This window comes from Bidens hawaiensis, unplaced genomic scaffold (genome assembly GCF_021521415.1).
Source record: "Bidens hawaiensis isolate Kalapana, Puna unplaced genomic scaffold, B.hawaiensis_p1.1 tig00034613_1, whole genome shotgun sequence".
NCBI classification, from domain to species: domain Eukaryota; kingdom Viridiplantae; phylum Streptophyta; class Magnoliopsida; order Asterales; family Asteraceae; genus Bidens; species Bidens hawaiensis.
The window spans coordinates 166,415-184,933 of record NW_027495985.1 but is presented as its reverse complement, the minus strand read 5'-3'; positions in this window follow the sequence as shown (position 1 = coordinate 184,933).

Below are 18,519 nucleotides of genomic sequence, written 5' to 3'. Positions count from 1 at the left end.
TTATCTATCCGGAAGTCGAGGATCCGGGCTCAACATCCGCAGTCGTTATTAGTCCGGAGGAGAACTGGGGTCCGGACCCGACATCTGTCATCAGATGTATAAGACTCGAATGTAACTCGTTTTTAAACGGGTTAATAGGTGACCCGGAACATTTAGTTTATCAAATATTTTAGAATTTATATATTAATAGAAAAAACTTGTCTAATTTTGTGTTATTTTTAAATAAATAATTATTAGTTTCAGTTCCGTTAAAAAAAAGAATTATTAGTTTCAGTTGACTTTGACACTTAAAAAAAATAGTAAAATAGAGAGAAGATGGCATGCAACTATGCGAGAGCGGCGTGACACCATGACGTATGTCTTGTCATTTTCTTATTAGGAATTTTTTTGACTAGAAAAGGAAAGGATATCAAATAGAAATGGATGCAAAATTAGTGAATGTACTTTTCTCTTATATCCTTTGTTGACAATTATTTTTTAAAGATTCAAGTTTTTCATAGTGTTATATTTTGTGTTTGCTTCACCTTCGAGTATTGGAAATCGATCAAAAAAAAGTTAGGGGTGTCAATCGTGTTATAGTTGAATCATTGAGTCGGAACTCAAGCAATATGCATTGATAACGGGGGTAGCTCAAGGAAATAATAAAATGGTTTTCACACATTAACGCTAAAAATGTTAGAAGGTTAAAAGTTTTGTTTACCGTCCAAATTTATGTAAACAAGTACGTGAACAGTACCCACGTGCTATAGTACGACGACAAATCACTATTCACATCACTGTTCCCTCTGAACAAGGGACAAGATCAGAAAAAGTAATACTATTTTAATCTTGGACCAACGATCAAAAGGTTCCAGCCCATATAAGGTCAACTCTCTAAGCAAACTGGAGGCTAACTAGTTTACACACTGGATAAAAGGCTTGCATCTCTCCCTCTATAAAAGGATGACTTAGCCATAAAAAAGAACACACCAAAATCTGGGCAGAACACACACTCCCTGATCTTATCTTCTTCCTTGAGAAATATGCACTTTGCTTATTTCTTTCTTACTTCACAAACCACATAGCTTCACCAAGAACTTCATCCAAAAACCGGTCTCAAACACCTCGGTCTTGGATCTTCGGTGAACTATAACACCCAACCATAAACTAGTGAACCTCTCTCTGCGTTTTGCAAACGTAGAGGGACACCACGACATGCGTTAGGTTAACCTAAACCCTTGAAGTTTGTTAGCCTAACCAGCCCATTCACTATCATTGGTCTTATCTTTATTGTAGCAACAAGTTGGCGCCCACTGTGGGGCTACGCCGCTTACTTTATCTTAAAGACTAGTAGTGTAGCTCCATTTTCATCAAAATCACAATGTCGGAAGGTGGATCTCCCAATGAAGTTAACCAAGTGTCAAGAACACCGACACCAAGCGCCGGCCAGGAAACTCCGACGGCTACCATATCTTTTTCCACCCCGGGAGGAACTCCGACGGAACCTCTGTTCCTCGAGTTTTCACATTTCCGAACTCCAACCCCTTAACGATTTGGAGTTCCTTCTCCTCATGCGGGAGTTACGAACACCCCAGAGCGTGTTGACTTAACAGTGGAAGGCGTATCACGACATTTTTTGCAACTAAGGCATCTTCTTAACCAACACGTGAGCCAAGAAAGAGAAACGGGGATAAGATTAAGGCTGGAGTATGATGATCCGGAGCCCTCACTATCACTCGGACGTCCACCTTCCCCTCTAACCAGCTCACGATCGGCTGCTTCTTATTTAGAAGCTGGTCCAAGTGTAACCTGCCAACCTTTTAACCCATCTCCTTATACTTATGGGATACCAAGCCCAGCGGCTTTCCCTTTGTTCACCTCACAGCCCCTTGGGCACGAGACCACTCTCGACCAACTATGGCAGTCACCAGCTTCAAGCGTTCCTCCTACAGCCACTACGTGGGAGCAGGCCATGTCAGTCTTACCCTTGGCCCGGAGTGTAGCAATGAGCACCCCCATGGGAACAAGCCAAGCAGCAGCAACCCCTGAAAGCCTTCAAGGCTTTAACCTCATGTCTCAGATGATGGCTCAAATGATGGCACACTTCCCTTGGACCCAGCTCATCAACCAAGCACTGGGTACTCACCAAGGAACGACGAGTCATAAGCTCACTACAAGGGTAGAAGAAGACCTTGCGAAACTTTATAAGTCCAGTAACCTGTCTTGTTTCTCTCAACAAATCGCCGATTATGACTCTCACATGAAAATCAAGATGCCACCCCATATAAAAACATATGATGGGACCGAATATCCCAAAGACCACCTCCAAGTCTTCACGGGTGCAGCCAGAATCGAAAAGTGTTCCCACGCTGGATGTTGTTTGATGTTCATGCAAACACTAGTCGGATCAACCAGGATATGGTTCAACGACCTTCCTGCCCAAAGCGTTCGAAGCTTCGATGATCTGAGCAAAGGATTCTTGGCCAACTTTTCACAACAGAGAAGGTACGTCAAGGATGCCACAGTTATTTTTCAGATAAAACAAAAAGATGATGAGAGCCTTCGAGATTTCATCGAAAGGTATAAAAAATAAGGGTTGACATATGTGGGGGCCGATGAAAAAATGAGGGTGGCAGGCTTCATGAACGCCATCACCTCCAAATACCTCACAAAGGACTTTAACAAGTGCCTACCTAAAACCCTTGAAGAGGCTCTCGAACGAGCTGAGGTTCATATCCGAGGTGAAGAGGCCGTTGATTTCAAAGAACAAAGAAAAAGAGCTCCTAGTTGGCGAGGCAACAGCCCCAACCGAAAGAAAGGGAACTTCAATCCCTATGATAAATATCCAAGGAGCTCAGATCAACGAAGGCCTAAAGGTCGGAACCCTCCAAGCAGGGAAAAGACTGTGAACTTCACAGCCTTAACCAAAACCCCTCAGGAGATCCTTGCCACCGAAGAAGTGAAACACAACTTCCGACCTCCTTGACCCTTGCCAAAAGCAAGAAGAACAAAAACTCCATCCAGTTCTGTGAGTTCCACGAAGAAAAAGGTCACCACACCAACGATTGCTTTCAAATCAAGAGAAGAATTGAGGAAGCTTTCAAGTCTGGAGAATTGGCTCATTTGGTGAAAGGGGTCAAAGACAAGATGGCTGAAAGAAAAAGCAAAGAAGTGAATATGGTGAATATAGACCAAGGTGCTCCCCACAAACGACAACGCTTGGAGGCTTGAGAGCTTCAATGTGTCTGCTTCCCACCACCTCAAGGTAACTTACTCTGAAACCCTTTGGTGGTAGCAGCGAACGTGGGAACACTCAACACAAGCAAAGCCTACATCGACACAGGGGCAGCCACAAAGATCATGTATGAAAGGTTCTTCAAACGGCTAAGCAAGGAAGAGCGTTCAAGGCTTCAACCCTCCGGGATGTCCATAAAAGGTATCGCCGACATACCCTTGAAGCCTTTAGGCCAACTAACCCTTGATGTCTGTTTTAGTGAAGGCGAGATGAAGAAAACCAAACCACTCACTTTTGTGGTTATCAACACACCTTCCAACTATGATGTAATCATAGGAAGGCCTGGGCAATGTGTGTTCAACATGGCTGTCTCGGTTGGACAAGGTGCTGTGAAGTTTCCCACCGACAGGGGATGTAACATCCCGGCCTCTCGTACCACCAATATTGTCCGCTCTGCCCACGAAGAGCTCATGGATTTGTTTTTGGTTGCCCAAAACGCGTTGGTGATTGAAGAGGTAGGACATTACTTATGAACCAGTGATCTCTCTTGTCCATGGCCGATGTGGGATAGCCTAAGAGTGGGACAATGTTTGTGTTTGCCAAGGGTGTTACAGACAACCCCCATTTGGACTCATCGTCCTCTATGAGGCGTGTCCCAACATCCCGAACGACACAAGAGTGGCTTTGATACCAACTGTAACATCCAGGCCTCTCGTACCACCAATATTGTCCGCTCTGCCCACGAAGAGCTCATGGATTTGTTTTTGGTTGCCCAAAATGCGTTGGTGATTGAAGAGGTAGGACATTACTTATGAACTAGTGATATCTCTTGTCCACGGCCGATGTGGGATAGCCTAAGAGTGGGACAATGTTGTGTTTGCCAAGGGTGTTACAGGGGAATTGCAACCCTTTAACCTACCCAAGAGGTCTACACGGTTGAAGAGGAAAGCTCAAAAAATGAAGACGAAGAACAAGGCTTGATCATAAACCCCAAGTATCCTGAACAAAAAGTACGGGTAAACACAAGCCTTTCCAAAGAACTTTCACACCTTGAAAAGCTGTTGACACACTATAGCGATGTCTTTGGTTGGTGCCCAGAAGACATGAACGACATCCCTCGAAGCATTGCAGAGCATGAGCTGAAAATACCCCCTGATGTCAAGACTGTTGTCCAAAAGAAACGGAGCTTGGCTCCTGAACGAAGCTCGGCAGCATGCCAAGAGGTTGAAAACCTTGTCTTAGCTGGAATTCTACGAGAAGTCAAATATCAATCTTGGGTGGCTAATCCAGTCATGGTTCGAAAGCCTGACAAGTCTTGGAGGATGTGTATCAACTTCAAAGGCTTGAACAAGGCATGCCCGAAAGATTGGTATCCCTTGCCTGAGATGGACCTCAAGGTTGACTCTTTAACCGGCCATCCTTTTAAGTGTTTTCTCGACGCTTACAAGGGATATCATCAAATCCTCATGAAAGTGGAGGATGAAGAAAAAACTGCATTTCACACGGACAAGGGTATATTTGTTATCAAAAGATGCCTTTTGGCCTACGAAATGCCGGGACAACCTATCAACGTTTGATCGACAAAGCGTTTGCCAGCCAAATTAGCAGAAACCTGGAAGCTTATGTCGATGATTTGGTAATCAAAAGCAAAACCGAGCATCAAATGCTTGATGACATAGAAGAAACCTTCCAAAACTTGAGGAAGATCAATATGAAACTCAACCCTTGAAAATGCTCATTTGGGTTTGAAGAAGGCAAGTTTTTGGGACACATTGTGGAGAAACACAGCATAAAAGCCAATCCCAACAAAGTCAGGGCTGTTCTTGAAACTAAATCTCCACAAAGCAAAAAAGAAGTGGAAAGCCTAAACGGAAGGCTTGCAGCCTTGAATCGTTTTACCTCCAAGCTCGCTGAAAAATCCCTACCCTTCTTCAAAACACTAAAGGGTTGCACCAATAAAAAAGACTTCAGGTGGATGGAAGAAGCGGAGGAAGCCTTCAACCAAATGAAGCAACACTTGGCTTCACTTCCTGCTATTGCAGCCCCTGAAACAGGAGAACTGATCTCAGTCTATCTCTCAGTGGCTGAAGAAGCACTAAGCGTGGTTCTAACCATCGAACGAAACAAAGTTCAGGTACCCGTTTATTTCTTTAGTAAAACATTAAAAATGGCAGAGATCAAATACCCTCCTTTGTAAAAACTTGCTCTGGCCTTAATTCAAACGGCCAGAAGGCTTCGAAGGTACTTTCAAGCACACCCTATACAAGTGGTCACTGACCAACCCATCAAGAGTGTGCTTGAAAAACCAGAAAACTCAGGCCGATTGGCCAAATCGACTGTGGAGCTATGTGAGCATAACATCACCTATGTCCCAAGAAAAGCTGTCAAAGCCCAAGTCTTGGCGGATTTCATTGTAGAAATCCCGAAGCAAGTCACTCCTGAAGTACATACAACTGCCACTGAACCTTCTGACCCTGAAGCCTGGAAGCTTTTTACCGACGGAGCTTCCAGCATCGAAGGGTCAGGAGCTGGGCTCATTTTAATCAACCCTGAAGGACTAGAATTTACATATGCTCTACGACTTGAATTTCAGACCACCAACAACGAAGCTGAATACGAAGCATTGATTGCGGGTCTGAAAATTGCCAAAGATATGAAGATCCAAAAGCTACAAGTCTTCACAGACTCGTTGCTTGTTTCAAGTCAAGTCAATGATAGCTATGTAGCAAAAGAGCCCAACATGAAGAAGTATCGTGAAAAGGCAAAAGGGTTGATGACCACGTTTCAAGAGTGCATTATCAAGCAAGTCCCAAGATCACAAAACAAAAGAGCCGATGCCCTGAGCAAACTAGCATCCCTCACATTTGCACACATCACCAAGAAAGTTTTGGTTGAAGTGTTGAAGACTCCTTCAATCCAAGAATTGGAGGTTCAATATGTAATCACTGAAGAAGGTCCCAATTGGATGACCCCCATAGAATAGTTTCTCAAAAATGGTGAGTTACCTTTGGACCAGACAGAGGCTGAAAGGGTTCGAATCAAGTCCCGACAGTATGTGTTGCAAGGAGAAACCCTTTATAAAAAGGCTTACCTTGCACCACTACTTAGTTGTGTGGGCCCTGAACAAAGTCAATATCTGATCAAAGAGGTTCACGAGGGAATATGTGGAGCTCATTTTGGGCCAAGAACGGAGGTTGCAAAGCTGATGAACCTTGGATACTTCTGGCCCACGATGCACCGCGATGCAACCGAATAGCTCAAGAAATGTGAAGCTTGTCAAATTCACGCACTGGTTCCCAAAAGCCCCAAACACGATCTGGTTCCCATCTCTTCGGCTTGGCCATTCCACAAGTGGGGTCCCCACACTTATTCTTTTTTTTCGTCCCTGAAAAAGTTCGATGCAGTTGGATCAGAATCGGAAAATTACAGTCTAACAAACATATAGGTTAATTTTTAAAGCTCAGAAAAACGCAAAAACCGTGATCACCGATATTGTTGTCCACTTAAACTCATGCCTTAGTCTTTACCAGGACAAATAAGATCCAACAATTATATTACTCAGTGGTTTACACAATTAAGACCCGCTTATTTTCAGCTTTTACCGGACCAGACCACCCCAACTTGACTTAAACCTCAAACTTAGCATATTTAAAACTTTTATTGCTCTATTTTTTTTTATGAATAGTTAAGACGATCAAGGGTATTGTTTATCCACCTAAGCTTAAGCATCAAAGTCTACCAAGCATCCATTTAGATACGTTAAGGTACAATTAATTAATAGCTAGTGTTCCCCACAACATGACATACCGTCGTTATCAAGCAACACCCCAAACCCATCACCATAGGTGAGTATGCAAAATTTCATCTGTAGGGCTTACATGTAGCGTGTCCCTTGTGGTCCGTTTCTTAATGGTAATGAGACGCGAGCAAGGGGACCCCACATGGCTAACAGCGTGGATGATCAAGTCTGTAGTGAATTTGTACTTTTGTACTCTTGTGATCATGTTTATAGACTTATAAGGGTTTGCTCTTTTTGGCTTTATTTTAAATATCCACAACCCCACTTAGGAATTGTGAATACCCAGATGAATAGATTGCATACAGACCCATGGTCTCCGGACCCGAAGCATCCCATCAATACAAGATTTAAAGTTATAAAACCATACGCCGATGAGGTGTAAAACACTAAACTAGCAGTTTAAGATTTATATCACAGGCTACACGGCATACTCTAACGTTAAACCTACCCAAGCATCATATGATAACGTATTCATATTTTTAAAATTTATGACATTACCACTTTTTCATACCAATAATTGAGGCTTGAGTATGGCCCGACCTTTCATTACTTATTTTCCACGGACAAAACGCTTTACCCACAAAAGATTTCCGTTTTAACCATTTTATCAAATTTGCCCTTTCATTTTCAAAGCTGAGCCTACCGACACATCCCAAGTTAAGTGCGCTTTCTTTTATTTATCTCATATTATTAGTAGTTTGAAAAACCAAGTTCCGATAAATATCATCATCTCCCACTTTTACGCAAAAAACTAAATTCAAGGGACATTTTTAAAACATTTTTTCAATTTTTTTTTGATTTTTTTTTTAAATTTTTTATTTTTTTTCTTTTTTAAATTTAAACTCGATTTAAACTACGACTCAAATATCCTATCCCCACACTTAAATTTTGCATTTTCCTCAATGCAAGGATAAGGACGACTTAAAATAAAAATAAAACTAAAATAAAGTCAGACTACAAAAAACTAAAAACTAAAAATTAAAAACAAAAACAAAATAAAAAAAAAAAAATTAACAAGCTAGATAAAGGAAAAAACTTAGCTGGTAATATGCGCATGAAATATGATGCCAAAGCCTTCTTCCATGAATGCACTCCAACTACGAACGTGCTCAGCAAATAGTAACTCCTTCTCTCTCACACGAACGCAAGCGGCAAAACAAAAAAAACATATCTAAAAATGCATCTTATCATAATGATAGATATTTAGCAATTAGAGTGTTTCACATCAACCGACAAATAAATCATTAATAATTAACAGCAATTAATAAATATGAAGTATACGGCTCGGCTGCTCCATCCCCACACTTGTCTTTTTCATTAAAGTCTTCCTTGGGGGATCTTCTCTCTAGCTCATCCAGTCTCTCTTTTACCTAGCAAAACTCAAAAACACCAAAACAAAGAAGAACTACAAAATACTATGTTAGTGACTCGATAAATTATACAAACTCTGTGAAGCCTCCCCACACTTGAACTTAATCAGGAGGTTTCTCCTTAATCTGGACACTATCTAACCCGTTTAGTTCCACCCAGAATTTATCAAGCAGTAATATATCAATGATGGAACCGCAAAATATTAACTTAGAATTAAAAATCAGTAACGGGTCAGACCACCTATATTTAAACTTATCTGACAAGAGCCGAATGCGTTGTAAGTATCGAGAAGACTGATCGTGTTTGACATGCAAGGGCTTTTTCATTCTCGTAGACCATCTTCTAAAGTAAACGCAACTTCGGTTTTCAGGTAACCTATCATCCTCGACATTCTCCCGTTGTTTTAATTCCCGATAAGCATTCAAAACACAGTCCACGGGTCGGTAATAGTGTTCTTCCTCTAACACCACATCCTTATCTACACTATCCTCTACAAGGAGGGCCTCAAAAAACGCAACCTCCTCATTAACGTCTAATGTGTCTCCCCCGTCATAATCCGACAATCCAACCAACTCCAGATTCAAGAATTCATCTTTCTCGTTAAGCTCATTATCAACCTTAACCATATCCTCAACACCAAACATTAGCTCGAATGACTCTCCCAATTCTATCTCTTCCTCAAACACAGGTTTCACCATAACTGATCTCAGATATGCAGCCCACTCCTCCTCGTCACAATCATCATCGGAGTCACTACAAAACTCAGTACAATTAGCAACATATACCTGTGAAACCTGAGGTGGGATTTCATCAGCCACTCGTGTCTCCGTATCCGGGATGAGCTCCTCTTCTTCATCTACATATTCCATGATTGGCTCTTTCCCTTCTTCTGGAAACTTTGGGAACAACTCGTCTAACTGATTCATGTATCCCAAATAATTGCCTTCCACATCATACTTATAACCAGGTGTCGGTTGCTCCTCCAGCTGCACACTCTCCTCTTCGTTTATCTCATCATCAGAGTCACTCCAAAAATCAATAATAGCATGTGAAACCGGAGGTGGGACTTCAACATCCATTTTTGTCTCTGTTACTTGAATGATCTCCTTATCTGAGTGCTCAACATATTCCAAGGATCTCAACCTCTCCATTTCATCTTCTTCATCTAGTCTCCTAGAAAATTTCTTCTACTTGACGTTGGAGATCTGTAATAATATCCTGGTGATTTTTTAAGATGGTATCATGCTTAACGAACATCTTTTGGGTATCTGTAGCCATGTATTGGACCAACATCTTTTCTATCCTACCCATAGCAGCTACATCCTCATCAGAAAGGCTTTTAGAAAATTGATCATAACACTGCTCCTGGTTTTGCTGAGGTTGCTGATACAAATTATCAAAATAATACGGAAAAGGTCCCTGTGAAAAATTTTGCACCGCCTGCGCAGAAGGGTTAGTACGATTATATGGACATGCACGAGTCATATGACAACCAACGCATCTAGAACAAATAAAGCGAGAACCCTTGTATGGACAATCATAGTGTAAATGAGGATCACCACACGTATCACAATTAAGGTTACTGTAGTATGGACATTTAGTGGTAAAGTGAGATCCATTACAAATTTCACACATAATTACAAGAATCTAAACAAGCAAAAGACACGAACAATTAGACACCTACGACTCAAAACAAAAAAAAAATAAACACGTAATTATCTAATTAACTAAAACCCTAAAAACTAAAAAGCAAAAACACAATAACACGTATATAGCAAGTAAGTCCAATCAAAGCTAGCAACGCAATCGCCAAAAGTTCCCGGCAACGGTGCCAAAAGTAGTTATAAAATAAATAACTAAAATTATATTAATCTAGACACTAAGTAATATTCTAGACCCTTAAACTACTAACCGGCAAGTGAACCGATCGACTCTAGTACAGCTAAGTAAGTCTGGATATCGAACCCACGAGACTCTTTAAATTACGAAACTAGCAAATTAGACTCAAATTGCAAGACACACCTATTTATTAATAATATTTGAGGGGGATTTAAACTAATTATTAAAACTAATTAAACAAACCCTAATTAATAAAATAATAATAAAACATAATCATTACCTTAAATTTAATTAATTAATTAATAAAAACCTTAACCCTAATTACTTTAAACTAATAAACAATTTAGAAAACTTGGATTAATTCAGATGATTAGAATAACTACCCAAGCCGGAATCCCAAAGTTACGGTTATAAATTAAATGGAAAACTCACGTTATGGAACTGGGATCATAAAATAGACCCTTGACAGAAAACCCGAACAGGACCCTTGAACTCCAAGAAGACGCCTATGGATTTCTAACAAGTTTTAAGACTCACCAGTTTTATATTAAACTTTTTTACGGTTATTTAATCGCTTATGTCTAAGTATCTTTTATGACGAAAACCTACCTTACAGCGCGGAATTCAAAGATAGCCAAGTAGATTCAATTAACTTAATAGACTAAACTGACAATCAAACCTAGATGGACTCCTTACGAAGAACTAAATCTAGCAATCCCGACAAGCAAAGATCTATTAATAGCCTATCATATTACAGCTTTTTAGACTAGCAACTCACTTTTATTTGTTTAATTGATTTTATTGTTTCTATGATTTTAATCGATATTAATCACAAACTAGTCAAGAACACAAAGTAAATGACCTAACAAAGCCCTATCCTATGAAACAATCAACAAGGGCAATGTGAAACAATAAATTCAAGTAAACAAAACCAAGCAATCATACGCATCAGTTAAATCAAACTCAAAAGTTTACTTAGAACATAAAATCCATAACGAAACGAAAATCCAAATAAAATCAAACCGAACTAAGGTTCATCACGACCTAGGCAGTCTATGGAATTTAGCCTAGAATCATAAAGTCTAAATCAAACAAAGTAATAGAAACTGAAAACATGGTGTAATAATAAAGAACGAAAGATTAAAGGCGATAAAACCCGTGTTCTTCGATCTTAAACGTCTAACTCTTCACCGGATGTTCTCTTGTCTTCAAAATCACCCCAAGACTCATTAGATATCTCCAAGAACTCCCAAAATCGGCTGGTGTCTTTCCAGGTTATGTCAGATTTAAGTTAAAGGTGTTTAAATAGCGAAAACCAGGCCCGACAATAAACAAAAACGAGTTAAAAACCCATCAGCATTGCCTAGGCGCCGCGCGACGGGATATAAACACCCCTCCGCGCGGCGCGGCGTGCTCCACCAAGGGGGGCGATCTGTCTGACCGGTTCTCTGTTCTGACCCTTCCTGACGCGTTCCGGATCTCCGTTTCGGCTCGTTTTAGCTCGTTTTTCTCCCTTTTTAATCACGATCAACTCCCGGAACCTACGACACACAAAAACGTTAGTAGTATACATATCTTGACTAAAAACGAACAAAAACAATTAAAATATTAAATAAAATATACACGGGAAACATAAATATTTAGCATTATATCATGGGGAATGGATATCGTTGGTCCATTCCACCAGCCAAGGGTGGGGTAAAATTTTTGTTGGTAGCCGTGGACCAAGTGGCCTGAAGTCAAACCACTTGCAAAAATAACGGGCAAACAAGTCATCGACTTTGTATGGGAAAGCATCATTTGTCGCTATGGGCTGCCAGGAGTGTTGGTCACGGATAATGGGAAGCAATTTGCCGAGAAGCCTTTTAGCACTTGGTGCAAAGAATTCAGAATCACCCAAGTGTTCAGCTAAGTTGCATACCCACAATCCAACGGCCAAGTTTAAAGAACAAACAAAACTATCGTGGAAGGAATCAAAACATGGCTGGGAAGGCATAACAACAATTGGCTTGAAGAACTCCCAAATGTTCTATGGGCAATAAGAACAACCGAAAAGATAAGCCACAAACGAACGCCTTACAGCCTAGTGTTCGGATCGGAAGCTATAATCCCAGCAGAAGTTGGATTTGTGACTCAAAGAACACTCAACATGGGTCTCGAATCAAACAACAATGAGACCATATTGAATTTGCAACTCCTTGAAGAAGTTCGTGATTAAGCCGCAATACAAGAGGCTAAGTACAAACAAAAAATGGAAGCTTATTACAATGCAAGAGTGAAACATGAACGTTTCAAGCCTGGAGACCTTGTACTCCAAAACAATGAGGCCAGCAAGAAAGAAAATCAAGGAAAACTTGGCCTAAAGTGGGAAGGACCATACACGATCCTTGAAGCTCACAAGGGTGGATCCTACAAGCTGGCCGACATATAAGGCAAAAAGCTTCCAAGACACTGGAACGGCAAAACCCTTAAAAGGTTCCATGCCTAGTCAAAGTCTTAAAATATGTTTCAAGAGATGTATAATTCTCCTTTTGTGAACAACAACCTCTTGAATGAATGATAAAGTTTTTGTCATAACTTGTCTTAACTATCCTATAATCAGGTTGAGAACCTAGCAAGAAACTCCATGGCATGGGCCATGTAAGGGGATGAGCTCCCAGGCCACATCGCTCAATAGGTTCAAGGGTTAAATGAACCTATATAAGGGGTGAGTTCCTATATCAATCCAACTCCATGAGACTTAGAAAATTTTTTCAATCAAAAACTTGTCTCATAGACGGGTCTGAACAACCTACATCAATTCGTTCCTTAAGCTTTGAAAAAGTTTACGAAACAAACATACATTAAGTAATGATACAAAGGATAGCCAACATGTGCTTTTTACCTAATGAAGCCTTGAAGCTAAAGTGACTGCAGCACTAAAACTTCTTAAGGAAAGTTAGCTAAAAACACATCAAACTAACAAGACAAGCAACCAAAACACAAATACATAGAACATTACGATTCATAAACAAAGCCTTAAAAGGCCATAACTAACATGCCATTCAGGCTAAACAAAGGAAATCACAAGGATTCCCATGAAAATGTTCAAAGGGCCAGAAAAAGGCCAAACACAACCATAAGAGCAGAAATCTTAAGGGTTTCATGCTGATCCTAAATTGTATAAGATTATATTATTCAAAGAGTGCTAAGAAAGCTACGAATAAAATGTCTCGAACACCAGCAACAGGCCTTGAAGTACTAGCCTCAACACTTTTACCCTTCTTTGATTTCTTCACTTCAGGGCCACCACTAACAACTACCGAACCTTCAAGGCTTGCCATATGAGACCCGTCACTGCCTCCATATAAAGTTTCCTCGCTATCATTGGAATGGGAACGCTTCTTAGACAAGGACTCAAGCACCTCTTTGCAAACTTTCTCATCAAGGCCGACTGGTTTCAAGCCCTGCAAAACGGAAAGAGGCTTACCATAGCAAGACGAAACTTCACCCACATAAGGGTAAGTGAGCCTTTCCATCACACGGACTGAGTCTGAGAAGAGCTTGGAAGCTTCACGATTTAACATAGGCGACTACTCCAAAGGTTGACCAGCTTCGTGATGATTGAAGCCAACAACAAAGCCCAAATGCTTCCCATAGCTCAGCAGCTTCGTGTAAACATCGCCCAACACCGAGTTGAACTCAGAAGAATGAAGCTGGTAAGTCACAATCTGATGAAACCCATGCTCAATTAGCCATCGGTTGTCGTTAGTAGTCTGGGTGTCTGAAGCCTTCAAGCCTTATTTCTCCATCTCAAAGGCTTTCCTCTGCACCTCAAAGGCTTCTCGGTCAGCATCCAACTTAGCTCTATCGGCTTCCATCGCTTTCTTCAACCCTGCCATCTCAACCTCGTGGCCACGGGACAACTCGTCAATCTTCTTCACATAACCTTCTTCCTTCTGTGAAAAGCTATCAACCTCTTTCTTCATGGCCGTCATAGAGGCCTTCATCTTTTCCTTCTTCTTAGAAAACTCCTCATATTCCTGCATCCCATTTCGAAAATGAGTGACACCTTCTGCCAAAAGGGCAGAAAGGTTGCAAGAACTCAGGATTAACCTAGACAGCATGGAATCACCCTCCATTTCAGAGATAGTGTTGCGAACCCCTGGAGGAGCAAAGTTGGCCAACACATCAGCACAGACTTCTGGGTCTTTGAAGCTATCTCCAACCTTCACATTCCACTACGGCACATAAACTTCACTCCCATCTAACCATTGAACCGTCGCCATCGCAACTTTTTTACCAATCGATTTCTTCTTCTTGGAAACAACCAAGTCCTGCTCCTTTTCACCCTCCACACCTGGACCCTGATCTTCGACAACTTGAACATCATCGCTAACTTCAACCGGTTCGTGAGAAGATGATGGGCCTGGGGACTTCAACAAACGTCGTGTGGAACGACGAGTAGAAGCCTTAGGAGCAGTAGCCTTGGTAAAACCTTTGACGTTCGGAACTCACACATACCCTGAACCTTCGAACCTACTCTCTTTCCCTCGAACCACAGCATCATCACCAATAGCCGCAACATCCATAAACCCAACGTCCGAAGTGTCATCACTTTTCAAGAAATCCAAATCCGACATAACTACAAACACAAAGGAAATATATCAACAGGTATATCAACGAAATTAAACAAATGCAAGACAAACAAAAGCATACACTTATCATCCCTCATAAGCACAGGATCCCGATTAGGCTTATCCCATAACTTGCTAATTCCTAATAACACGAGAAGATGTTCGGGAAAAGGACGAAGATGCGATGGACACTTCCTAATCAACTTCAAAAATGCTTCATTCAAATCCGATTCAGCCGGATCCGGTTCGTTTAAAACAGCCTCGGGCTTCCTCCAAACGGATTTAAAAGGAAGAATGGAGTCGGAAACAAAGAAAAAACGGTCCTTCCAAGAACCAAGGGTCGTAACCGTCGAGGAAACCAAACATGTGTCAATCTGAGTATGTTCGAAAGTGTACCAGTCTCCATTTTTCGCCAAACGAAAGAAACGACGAAAACCTAAAAGTGACGGATCACATCCTAAAGCTTTATATAAAACCTCAAAGTGTAAAACCCTAGCAAGCCCTAAGGGATGAATCTGGCCAAATGACACACGACAATACTCCAATACATTCAAAACAAAACCGAAAACGGATGGCGAAGGTTCGAGAATTCAAAATGCCGACAATAAAGGGCAACGAAACCCGCCAGACAACGATCGATTGACGCATCGGCTGGCGGGGCAACCGGTTTAAGATCTAGGCCTATGCTCCAATCGAGGCAGAAAGATTCAACTTCTTCTTGGGTCAATCGGGAAAAACTAATCGATAGATCTTTCTTAGCACCCATAATTTTGAAAGAAAGAGGAAGGATTGAAACTAACCTAAAGAAGGATGAAAGAACCCTGAATATGTTTGGAGAATATGGTGGAAGTTTAAAAGGAAAAACTGAAGAAAATGAATAGTTATTACTGTTAATAACTATTAATAAAAAGCAGTTATTGGGAACCGCAACATGCAGTTACCATCAAATCAACTGTCTTGTCAAGAATTCAAAAAACAGCCAAAACTGAACAAAGCCTTGAAACCTCGAAGCCTTTAAGCAATAACAAAATGTGTGTAAAAGTCAGAAGCCCTTGAGCCTACTTCTCAAACACCTCTGACTTGGGGGGCTGATGACGGGGGTAGCTCAAGGAAATAATAAAATGGTTTTCACACATTAATGCTAAAAGGTTAGAAGGTTAAAAGCTTCATTTCCCGCCCAAATTTATGTAAACAAGTACGTGAACAGTACCCACGTGCTACAGTACGACATTAAATCATTATTCATATCACTGTTCCCTCTGAACAAGGGACAAGATCAGAAAAAGTAATATTATTTTAATCTTGGACCAACGGTCAAAAGGTTCCCGCCCATATAAGGTCAACTCTCTAAGCAAACTGGAGGCTAACTAGTTTACACACTGGATAAAAGGCTTGCATCTCTCCCTCTATAAAAGGATGACCTAGCCATAAACAAGAACACACCAAGTTCTAGGCAGAACACACACTCCCTGATCTTATCTTATTCCTTGAGAAATATGCACTTTGCTTATTTCTTTCTTACTTCACAAACCACATAGCTTAACCAAGAACTTTATCCAAAAACCGGTCTCAAACACCTCGGTCTTGGATCTCCGGTGAACATAACAACCAACCATAAACTAGTGAACCTCTCTCTGCGTTTTGCAAACGTTAAGGGACACCACGACCTGCGTTAGGTTAACCTGAACCCTTGTAGTTTGTTAGCCTAACCAGCTCATTCACTATCATTGGTCTTATCTTTGTTGTAGCAACATGCATACTTGTGTTAGGAGCGTCGGCTGTGATAACAACACATTTAAAATTGTGTAAGCTAAATATTATATATTACATATCTTAGTTGGCCTTTAAAAAAATAAATTGTCCATTTAAATTATTTGTCTATACAAGTTAGCGTGTTCACGAATTGTGATCACGTTGTAAACGTGCAAGACAGGCTGGGTTGTATTAAATGAGTTTAAAGGAGTGACGAGCAGGTTGGTGAGTCAATATGTTTGATCAAACATGTTAAATGAGTCTAGCTGAGCATGACAAGTTTAATTAAACAGGCAAAAACTTAACCTGAACACAACTCATTTCGTAAGCTAGATGAACATAATTTGATTATTTTTATGCCATATTAGATATTATCACCCTAATTATAATATGCATCACGTGTTCTGTCGTACCATTGTACAAACCTAGGTTTATACATGACCAACACACACACACACATACAGTCATGTATTCACTTTACTTCTTCTATTAATAAATAAGCAAAGTAATGATTACATCGAACAGAAGTCAAACGAGCAACAAGCTGTGCTGCTACCCTTTTTTGAACTGCGAAACTCAATCTTTAAAAACTACATTCGCTAATCTTGGAGTCATGACATTACTATGCATGAACCGTTGAACTCAGCTAAGTAACTCCACAGCTTTGGGCGCGAGGATATCAAAAGTATCAAAAGCAAAAGGAATAAATACATGTTGGTTGTTAAGACACTCATTCTCACTAGTATTATTCTATTGATAATAATTTGAGAGGTTAAAGCTATGTGCATGACATACTTATTGCCCACTACTTACCACCCCGGTATGGATCCCACTCCGTCACCGTTGTTATCTTCTTCCACTCTACACCTTCACCTCAATGTAGAGATATCCACTCCCTTCTCATCACTAAAATCTGTTGTGGCATCTACATCAGCACCTTTTGCTTTGAAACGATGTCCATACGACACGACCTAAAGGACCTCTTGCCATCCTTTTAAATGAAAATTTTGACAAACCCAATGATTATTAGACCCTTTTAGTTCTGTCAATAATATATCGTGACCCTAAACATTATATTTATTAATATTAAATTATATTACATATAATATATATTCTCATAATAAATCTATATTTGTTCGATAACATTTATGTCTGAAAAAGAAAACCAGGCCCAAGTCCACCATACAAACCCAATCCTCCATCCACCGGTTTTACGTGGCCTCCAAGAAAATACCATGAGCTAACTACAAACCGGAGTGATACCCATATTTTTACTATTATACCCCTCAGTACCTAGCCCATCACTTATAGCCTCATCTAGGAGTGTGTGTGGTGATTCGGTGCGGGTTTAGATTAAAAACAAAACGAAAACCAAAACTTTGATTTTTAGATTCTTGAAATTCAGTTTTGATTTTTTTGGTTTCGGTTTTTTCAATTTTTAGAATTTGAGCTTGAAAATTTTAAGTAAAAAAAATAGTTGGCTGAAATAAAAACTTTAGATATAAATAATTTTGTTAAATGTTAACTAATAAACTATTATACATTTGGCAAAAAATATTTGAGTTTACATGTTTATTAAATTCTTATAAATTACTTAAAATAAATAATAAAATAACAAAAATCTTGAAATTCGTTTCGGTTTTGTTTTTCTGTTTTTATCACATGTAAAACTAAAACCGAACAATTAATTCGGTTTTCACAAAAACATAAACCCAATTCGTCGGCTTTAGTTTTGGTTCGGTTTGGACACAAACAAACATAAATGGACGTTTACGAACGTAAATAAACGAACGAAACACGTGTTCATGTCCGTTCATTTAATTAAACATAGATCTTTTATTCATGTTCATTCGTTTATCAAATAAACAAACATAAATGAACTTTTCGTCTAACATATCAAACACATAATAGGCAATTCCGTCTGTTGA